Source organism: Harpia harpyja, chromosome Z (assembly GCF_026419915.1).
Source record: "Harpia harpyja isolate bHarHar1 chromosome Z, bHarHar1 primary haplotype, whole genome shotgun sequence".
NCBI classification, from domain to species: domain Eukaryota; kingdom Metazoa; phylum Chordata; class Aves; order Accipitriformes; family Accipitridae; genus Harpia; species Harpia harpyja.
The window spans coordinates 99456943-99467797 of record NC_068969.1 but is presented as its reverse complement, the minus strand read 5'-3'; the positions used below and the strand labels follow the sequence as shown (position 1 = coordinate 99467797).

The following is a 10855-nucleotide window of genomic DNA, read 5'->3' as shown; positions in this document are numbered from 1 at the left end:
AAAGTAAATGAACAAGACATGACCTAAGACGATAACATAACTGTTTCCTTAGTTCCAAAAATGCATTTATTGATTTTGTTTTTACCATAGTCAGAATAACACAAACATTTGTCAGCTGCATCCTTTAGCACTCAGCCCAGGCAGAACTATTACCAGTCACCCTTATAGATTCCACCTCAAATAAAATGTTGCTGCAGTATATACCATTACATCCCTTCTTTTGATATACAGATAAATATAATCTTCACAAAATAGTGTTAGCAGTGTTAGATACTTCAGTTGCTATTGGTAACAATAGGAATGACAATACTTTCAGGATGAATTATGTATTAATTGTTTTGTTGAAAAAATGGAGATGAACTTTATTTATGGCTAGGTTTCTCTAAAAGGGTTACAAGGGTTGCTCTTTTATTGTGCATGCCAGTTTTTCAAATCAATATTTATACATTTTCCCCAATGCTAATGCAACCCTATCCATTTGTTAAAATAAACAATAAAACCTGACCTATTTACAGTGCTCTATGTATGTTATACCAGCTACTCTATAAACATCGCTGTAGAGAATTAACACTATGGATTCAGCAGCATAATTTATCAAATACACTATCTGAAAATTAAAGGCCCTATTCTATGGTCCTTTCAGGTATGTAACTCTCTCAAGTGATGTGGACATCTGCATGAGAATAGGTTACAGGACTGTACAGGATAATTGCTGTCCACAGAAATTTGGAAACTTATTGGAAACTTGAAAATCCAGTTAGGTTCAAGGATCAGGCCAGATTCTCTGCTAATGTCCAGAAAAAATAGCCCTTTTGAATCCAATTTATACCTTCTGAAGATGTAATTAATGTCTGTGAGAATATATCTCCATTCTAAATTGCTAGATTTCTTAATACTCTTCCCATCACTCCTCAACTTTGACCCTACAGAATCACTGTCTACTGAAAGGAGAGGGTTTTTTAGCCTACATGGCTCATTCATCTTTAAATCTTTTCTTCGATCTTCTTTTCTTTTTAAAACCAAGACTGCTGACAACTGCACTGAGTGTTAGCTGAGTGAGTAGCCTTAATTTATCTTATTAGAATCTGAGGCCCAACCACCAACCTCATTTCACCTCAGACCTTTTCCCCACATTTATTAAAAATGACTTATGTCCCTCTCAGACAATTTGCATAGAAAAGATATGTCAAGTGCCTAAGTGCAACAGATCCTATATTCAGTACACCCATATCACAATTTTCACTATCTTACAATATTAAAAATTAATTTTAGATATATACTTATAAGTAAGAACAAACTGTAAGTAGCTGTGTTGGGAAATTCCATTCTGCACAATGTGAGAATATGCAGCTGTGTAACAGCGAGATTAACTGATTCTTCTGTCATGCCTTGGTGCAAAATAAGAGCAATTGCACTGACCATAACAAGATCTAGAACAGATTTTGACTGATGTATTTGAAAAGGTAGACTCGAGGCTTGAAAATTAATTCCCAAGACCAGATATCACTTTGGGAATAGGAATATGTCTGTCTCGTAGGCCATGTATTTAGTATCTCTTTATACTTAAAGGAACTTTAAATATATATATATTTTTAAAAAATCAGCCATTGATTATTGCAGCAGTAAAACATATAGTCATACTCTTTGTTGAAGTTAATGGGAGTCTGACTTCAACATGGAGTGTTGACCTATATTCTGCAGGGATGTTCTAAGGAAGGTAAAACTGGCAACTGAAACATACTGGCAAAAATCCATAAGCATAGGTTTAAGGTCAAAAGACATCTTTACGATAGCCAAGGCTGAGCTTCATCCCACCTAATTTTAGTTGCTGCAAGTTGGTCTAAGGTAGTTCTTCAGCTTTCTTCTACAGTCACCATAGACATCAGTATACCTGGGCAGAGGTTCATCTTTCGTAACATCAGTGTCAAAGATACATGGATAGATTGCATTTTGATGCTTGAGTCTCCCCATTGACTATCAAAGAGCACAATCAGACATTTTTTACTGGTTATATTGGTTTAAGGTAACTGAAACTAGGTGATGAATCCAGCCCTGACCCTGACCCCTTGAGTATTGAAAGCACTGGAGCTTTACTCACTTACTATTCCAATAGAGGGAATTATTCTGTTAGTGAGGGAACGCTAACCAGTAACATATTGTTGAGCTAAAGATGACTTGTCAAACATACAATATTTCCATTATAATTCTCCAAGCCTATAAGTAAAGACTTGACTGATCTCATCTAAGGAAGAGGTTTAGCTCTTAGGTGGACATGCAGAGCTGCCTGCAAGCCCAGAAGAAGCTGGCTGCTCCACCTGAGGAATGGCATGAGCAGCCCCAGTCCTGCAACAGCACCATCACTTATGGACTAAACTAGTAGCAGACTTGCATGGACAGATGCAAGACAAGACTGATATTGAAGGAGTAGATGCTTAAAAATACTGAACATGTCCATTCCTTTGATAAACAATAGCCACTGATAAGGATTTAATGAAGACCAAGTGGTTTTGATATGTACATAGGCACAGTTTCCATTATAGGTGAATAAAAACTTGTTTGCTTTTTCTTCTTGAATATCAAATATGCTCTTTAAGAAAAGACCACTATCCTCAGACATAACTACTTTTATTGCTAGTATTAGGAAATATGAGGAGACTAAACAACAAAAAGAAGTTTTAAGAGTCCCTTTAATTCTCATTGCTCTCATATTTACTTTTTTTTTTATTTAAAGATGCATTTAAGATTAGTTTTTAGGAGAGTAAAGTGCTTGACTTATTTGAACTGTTTGCTGATAAAAATCCCTTTAATATCACTTACTATGCACTCTAAACACTTGATGGGCAGAAGAAGATACAAGTGCTCCCTCACTGTACCAAGAAGAGGCTGGATGTGCTCTGATGTTGCTGCCCCACATGCTACAGTTGACAAGATCCCTGTATTATCTGTTCTGTAAGTGGAGCACTCACACTTATCGTTGCAGGAGCTGTCACTGTTACTTTTTCCCATATCATATTTAAGGAAACTGCTTAAGATATCCTCTCCTTCCCCCAATTTAGATGTGGAATTAAACATGGTTATTTGTATTCACGATTGACATAGCTGAAACAGAGAAAGATAAAATGATTTATAATATTTGCTACTGGAACTCTTTGTGATTTGCTGTGCAGCAATAACATCATCAGGTTTTATATACTTATATATAAAACACATATATGTGCCATTAGCCAAATTTGGAACAGCCCATTTCTTCCCTTAATCAAAAAACCTACAAAAAATATGTACATGAAAACTGAAAGAAAAGAATCACAAGAGTATCCAGCAGCCTTTACACTTTTTCTGATGTGGATTCTGTAGCTATAGAAAATGGAATTATACTTAGCTAGTTAAGAAATATTTAATAATATCATTCTCAGAAATGTTTCTGACAAACAACTGAATAAGGGTAAATGAAAGGGTAGGGCTGTCTGTATTATTCAGGACTTTCTTTTACACTTACAGTCCTTGCTGGTCTATTCCAACCATTTGAATTAACACAGAAATACAGATGTGTCTAGGCAAATGATTTTATGTATAAAACAATCTCGGAAATGAAATACTCTTGTCTCTTACAGTTCCTCTAAAGGCCGTTATAAAGCACGCTTCTCTGAAATGTTATTTAGCCATCTGAAAGACTTTTGTATCAATGAAATCGCTCAAAAATTAGAAAGCTGGCAAATCATTCTGTGTAAGTCTAGAGTTCATTATTTTTGCTTTATCTGATAATTTTTGTGAAAATTTTGACTGTATAAATAGTTTGGGTTCGGTCATTATTCAGTATTCCAGCCTTTTTTTGAGGTTTCTTGCACCTTTTATTTTCTTTGTCTTTGTCCCCATTCCTCCCCCCCCCGCCTTTTCTGTGAAATATTTTTTATTTATTTAATATGTTTTGTCACTGAAAAAAATGGGAAATCTCTGTTTCTTGAAAAGCTAGAAGGGTCAGAATAATGTAAAACTAAAAGTAAAAAAGACCATCCAATTTCTAAAAAAAAAATTGAAAATTTTCAGAAATTTAAAATTTCGGGGCAAAAGTCTATTTTTTCAATATCTATTCATTTTTCTCTTCAGTTTGTGGACATGGTTTTTAGACACTATTCTATTTTTCATAAGAATTTTGACACCATATCAGAATTAATAACTAAAAGTATTAAGAAAAACAATTCCCTGGTCAATTATTTTAAGTGTGTGAATTGTATTGCATTGTTTACACACATGAACGTAAAATTTATAACTGAAAACAGGAAATAATTTACTGTAGATTAGCTTAAAATTAACATTGACCTTCTTTCAGATCTCAAAACAGGCAGTTCTAAAAATTTATTGTTTCCATCCACAGATGTGAGGGGCCATGCAATCTGCCTCAGGTACAGATGAGAAAGCATGTGAGGCCAAGCACAGGTGGGTTTTACACTGGGGAGAACCATCAGGAAACCAGCACATGGCTCCACATGCTGCCCCTCTGCAAGACTTGGGCTGCTTGTGCTGTGCCACCTCTGCCTTGGGTACCAAAACACCGGCGGGCATGTGGCCACAGCTGTGTCCATAGTGAGTTCCCCTAGTGCGCTTCAAGGGATTTGAAGTTAATGTTGACTTGGCATTAACTGTACAGCTAGCTAAAATCCCACAGCTTTGGAAAGGGAGTGCATCCTCTAGGATGGCTGGCTGTAACTATTCCCCACTTGCCTCTCCATCCTCTTCTGCAGCGGATTGCTAACCCTTGCAGTGGTACGAAGGAGCAGGTGGCAGCTATCTAATGCCTTGCTATGAAGCCACATGGATGCATTTCTCCTGCATGCAGACACCCCAGGGTCTTCTGCTTTTAACACAGGCCCATCTGCTGCTCTCCACTGCACATGCTGGAGAGGATACTAGTGCTTAAAGAAATGGGCAGTAAAACCGTGACACACATACCTGGGACCAAAACGTTGGCTGACGTAAATCATTTGAAGCTGAGGGGACTGTGCTCTTTCTTAATGTTTTTAGGGTCTGTCCCAGGTTATGAACATGGTTTTAAACTATGCTAGATATGAAAGGGTTTTTAAAAATTATTTGATTGACAGTTTGATGATATTCTTGGAGATGCATTGTATGTGCAAGCACTATGCTGTACCACTGAACTCATTACACCCTCTCTGAGCCTTCAGTTTCTTGATCAGTATAAACTCTGTATGTGTCTCCTTCTGCACATGACTAAACCAAAATAGACTAGGGAAATGGAGGAGAAATATGCTAGGTATGTTTCAAATGTGGTACTATAAATATAGAAATACTGCACTTCAGCTAATATATTACAGCACTACTTTGCTTTAGATCAGTTTAGGCTTAAATAATTCAAGACAGAAAACAAAGACCAATATTTAAGGTAGCTCCTCTAATCTTCCAGGTCATGATCCTGCACTTGTGAAGTTGAACACTGATTTTATCTGGCCATGGGTCTGGCCTCTAGGAAACAAGCTCATGGTGAAGACTTCATCTCCTTATCTCCATGATGTCCAAAGAATGGATCTGTGGGAAGAATCACAAGCTCTTTGCCACCTGTGAAAAGGCAAAAGACAGTGTGTGTGTGTGTTTGTACATGAATGTGAAAATACCAGATTCAATACCGTTTCAGCAAACAGAAATGAGATCTACTTTCTTGACTTTTTTTAATAACACTAAGCTGAGCTGATGACACTCCTCTAGAAGTTCTGAAGGTCACAGACTCACCCTTGGTGTCATCTGTCATCTAGAACAAAATGTGAAATGAACATTACTATGTATTAACTATCAGGTTTCCCATAACAGGAAAATTCTTAGAGCTGATCTGTTGGTATCTATGTTTTTGATTAATATTTTTCCATTTCTTGCATCCAGACATTTATTGCATTTGAGTTTATCTTTTTCCTTTCTTTCATTCTTCTTTTTCCATTGGAGGAATAATTACAGCTCTTTTCAAATCTCCTAGGAAATTTTTCAGCTATGTAAAGTTATAACAAGATGTGACATTCAGTCCTAGCTAATCAGTGTTCAACACAGACCCACTACTGCAGTGCAGGGAGTGGCACTTTCAATTTGCCCATGACACTGACCAGGTTTTTAAGGAACAGTGAGTGAAGGGAGAAAACAGCATAAAAATGCTTAAATTTTTATAGAAAAGGTATAACTTTGTAAGAAAGCACTATCATAAATTCCCAAAAAGTATATCTTAATGATACACTTAGAGTAAATCATTTGCCTTGAGAGACAGGAGGTCTCTGGTGACCTGTATGGCAGCCACAAGAGACTACCAGACTAGCTACTTTCAGCTAAATGTACTCTCATATTAATATTTTAAAATGCCATAATGCCTCTCTGAAAACCTCAGAGGACAGATACATCAATTTGCAAGGTCTTCACTCCAGGAAATAGAAACAGGGATAATCTGCCATTAAAAGAAATAGTTCATTATGTCTGCTTCTTGAGAGCACATAAACTATGTCCCTCACATACTTATGTTGCAAATCCTCACTTTAATGTGAAGGGAAACACCATGCCCTAGAGCTTTATTGTCCCACTGTTTATTAGTACAAAAAGGTTTGTTGTGGTATGAAATCTTAAGCTTGTTGCAGTAATCAATCAGCTTCAAAGAGTCTCTTCCCTGAGCCAGAATCATTACAAATAAATCAATTAAACATAAAGTTTCTATTTTCAGGAGGATCACAATAGAGAAAACCAGCAGTGCATCATAGTTAGAGAAAGGGATTTTACTAGGTTGGGGCTTCTATTACAAGACCCACTTTCATTTATTTTTTTTTTATTGCAGATGGTGAGAGATTTATTTTTTATTCTAGTTAAATCCAGAGTATTCCTCTTTTAAATAGCTATTTCAGAATGAGAAATCTATATATTTATGAGAAAAATAAAGACTACTACTTAACACTTCTCCAGCTGTAGAAAGCCATAAGAAATTAATTTGCATTGTTTTGGCCATTAAGGACACAAAATCAGAGAGGAATGCTGCGAATTGGAATGTGTGTGTAAACTCAATTTTTATTTTATTGGTTTATCTTCTGGGAGAGGTACCAGCTATTAGGACATACATGTGAATTTCTGCCTTATCATTGTTTAAATATGTTCCTGAGATTTCCCATAGTATTAAACAAATAACAACAATGACACCAATAGAATAAACTATTCTATTCTGTTCTACTCCATTCTATTCTATTTACCAGTTTAATAATATTGTCACCTTTCTTCAGTGGGTAAACTGGCTACTCACTACGTTTTGTTTAGCTGGATTTTAATTTATTTTCTGGGAAAGGAATGGATACGTGGCTCTTTAAAAACACATAGATACTGCTTATGCTTACTTTTGTCAATGACATGCCAAAGAAGGATCCTTTTTGTCTTGACATGGGAGGTAACGTTCTGACACTGAGATCTGTGGTGATCTTAAGTTTCAAATTTATATGATCATATACCAAGTGCTTATTGCAAAAGATGTCTGACATATATTCTACATTTCAGTGTTCTGGGGAAAAAAAGATGGGTTTAAGTGAAATAGAGCTGCTGCTTTTAAGTCCCTACTTCTGCTGTACAGATTGGAAGCTATGTTGTAAAGGAGACAGAGAAATACAGCAGAGAAAGGGTAGACTTTGATGGAAACACTCCCCTGGATAACTAGAGCCAGTTGCAATTTCTGGCACACAGCCGTACTGTGGATGAAGCAGGCATATGGTCATATATGGCTGCTGGGCATAGTCTTGTTTTTCTGTGTACACAGCCTGAGATTTTTTAGGTAGAGCCTCAGGTCTGATTTATAACAATGATGAGGGATTACAACAGAACTGAAAACCGAACTGTGCTCCAAGAACCAGGCTGAAGGCTTGCTGAATCAGGTGTCTAAATTGATCATTTTTGTTTGATTTCTCTTGCAGATTAAACTCAATTTTGACAGTTTTCTCCATGAACAAATTCAAAACAAATATTTTGTTTTGGATCAACTCAAACAAAACTGGCATGTTTATTTACTGCACTGATGCCAAACATTTTGTTCCAATAAACCAGCCAGCTGTATTTTCTGTCTGAGCACATAGTATTGAGGAAATTATAGCCTGAGCTTACAGGCTGAGTTCCTTGAAGAGTTGTATTTTCTGTTGCAAAAAGCAGTTTTCTTCTGAATAATGATGCATTATCAGCTCACATCACTGCTTGTGCATCATAGGAGACAACTTTTGACTTGACAGCAAAAAGGACAAACTGATTCAACTGCAGTGTTCATTCATCACACTTGACAGGGGTCCTTAGTTTTGAACAATAATCACCCTTACCTTCTAAAGGTCATTTTTAAGCCTACATAAACCTGAATAATTTTCTAGTGGTGTTCATATCTTTCCATTGGCGATAAGTGGAAATCAGGATGTGTAGGTTATTCAGTCAAACTGCTCAGTTAATACTTAGTGTTATGTAGAATGAATCAGGATTGGAGAAATAGATCCTGAAGATCTTCCTATCTTACTTTATCTCCAGTCAAGGTAATCTCCAGCTGAATTGCATTCTGCCTGTAACAAAATAAAAACTAAGGTTACCAATATCATCTGGATTGTGGCATGGATGATAACATCCATTCAAACTCAGTCTGTGGCATTCTTACCTTTTTATCCTACACACACATATTTCAGAGAGACAGAGAAGAGCTGATCCACTCTGAGTAAATTCTGAGACCATATATTCTTGCAGGGAGGGAGCAAAACTCTTTAGATTGTGTGAATATAATCTTGCAAATATATACTATCGCCTGTATGGAAAAAAAAATCCTGTAAGGAAAGCAAAAAACTTATTTCTCTTCTTTAATCCTGATGGAGAATTATCAGAGAAAATCGGAATATTTCTAATGATGGACCTCATCATCCCGCCAAAATTCAGTACTGAGAACCATAACAGTGCAGGCTACTGGTCTCAGTCTGCTGGAAAAGAGGATTTCCTAGAGCCAGCAAATGATGTCTGAATGGATGAATTTTTATTTCCAGTGGAATCCTTCCACAGAGGATCACGTTCATGCCCTGCCATTTTACATGTTGGAACAAGATCTCCAGAGTGGCTGGGGAACCTCCATCCCTGAAGCTTTTAAGAGCAGACTACACAAAGCCCTAAACAACCTGGTCTGAATTCAGTGTTGACCCTGCTTTAGGCAGGAGGTGGGACCAGAAGTTTTGGTGATTTTACAGTTCTAGCACCTGCCCCCAAAGAAACCCCACAAAGATATCCAGGGGTATTTCAGGTATCCTATATGGAGTGGCTGCCTGAATTCCTTCTTTTTAGAGTGCAGTTTTGCTGTTCCTGGGAAGACCGTGCAGTCTACTGTGAATAAAAAGATTGCTATGAATTAGCAAATCAATCAACCAATTAATTAATCAGTTCTGCAGTGATGAAGAGTAAAAAGAAAGAAAGATGAGGCAATATTTGTGCAAAACATATGTGCCATGTAAAGAGCAAAAAATATTTAATCTTCTTACAGCTACTACCATTTATCAGTTTACCTAGTCACATATCCATCATTGCAATGCTTGTAAAATAGCAGTGCTGTAAATAGCTGGCCCCAGAGGGCTTTCTAGGCTAGTGATGCCAAAGAATTAATTTGCACGGAGATATGAAATTAAGGTTTTGTTCCAAGGCAAAAGGGGAATAAAAGACATATTGGTAAATCTGTGCAAAAGGAACCAGCATCAGCAAAACTATCTTCCCTTTTGAAAAACAAAACCAGCTAAAACGCTTTAGTAATATCCACTGGTTCCTTGATACATAATACACTGTGCATATGGTGAAATGTCAAAGTGCTCTTCCAGACCCACAAAAGAAACAAAGGTACAGAAAAACCACTTAATATAACACTAATACCTCCAGAGGGGTGGCACTAATTCTGTCACTCTATTCAGAGAAAAGTATGAAGCATTCAGCTACATTTTCTTTTGAGTTACCAGATGGTCCTTCTAAGAGAGAAAAAATATTGTCTATGAATTGATAGTGTACTTGCTCTATCTGCTTACCTCTCTGAGATAAGGTTGCATGAGAACCTCTAATTGTTATAAAACACCTGCTCTGATAATAAACAAAACAAGTTAGGGACAGAAAGAAAATAGTCTTGTGATCATGTTAGAAGGCTCGTTGAACATGCTTTATCTGAACGCTTGAAAGGCTTCCACAGATGTATCATCTTTGGAATGTCAGATCTTCTGACCCCATCACCACAAAAAATCATCTCTATGCAACCAAGTTATAATAGAACATTTTATTAATGAATACAGACACCATTTACCTTTCAGTGCCAGGTATTTCATTTATTAATAGGAAACATTTTATTTGCACCCATAGACTGTACTTAACTCTCATTTTGCTTAAGCTAAGAAGTGTAGTATATTTACAAGCTGGGATCTCCTGTTTCCAGAGGTCTGAAGTATATACCTTGTTCATGTGTCTATGAACTAAGATCCGTATTTCTCAAATAAATGCTTCTTTCTTAAAGATGATTTTGACATCGCTGATGAAGAAATGCTGATCTTCTCAGAACACTCTGAGAATTGCCAGGTAGATTAATGTTAATTCAGAAAAATTCAAAGTAGAAATTATTGCCTTCACTGATTGCCATGGCAAAACCTCTATGTTTTTGTGTTTTCAGATCCAGAAGATATGGTTTTCTGCTAAGTACACTTCCATCAAACATAATTTAACTCTGGATCATTGAATGGTAGAACATTAGATCAAATAACATTTCTGCTCCTTCAGGTCTTGCCTGTGAAGATGGTATCTCTCTAACTTTGCTGCATATATTTTACCACTTTGATGATATGGATTTCAAGTGCAC

At 36.6% G+C, this 10855-nt stretch overlaps 1 long non-coding RNA gene across 1 annotated transcript; it reads left to right on the top strand.

The window, feature by feature from the left end:
- Positions 1-2783: 2783 nt before the first annotated feature.
- LOC128137840 (uncharacterized) lies at positions 2784-8633 on the top strand. Its single transcript, XR_008233872.1, has 4 exons — positions 2784-2949; positions 3612-3724; positions 4373-4581; positions 5420-8633. It is a non-coding gene; the product is annotated as an uncharacterized LOC128137840 (long non-coding RNA).
- The last annotated feature ends 2222 nt before the right edge of the window (positions 8634-10855 follow it).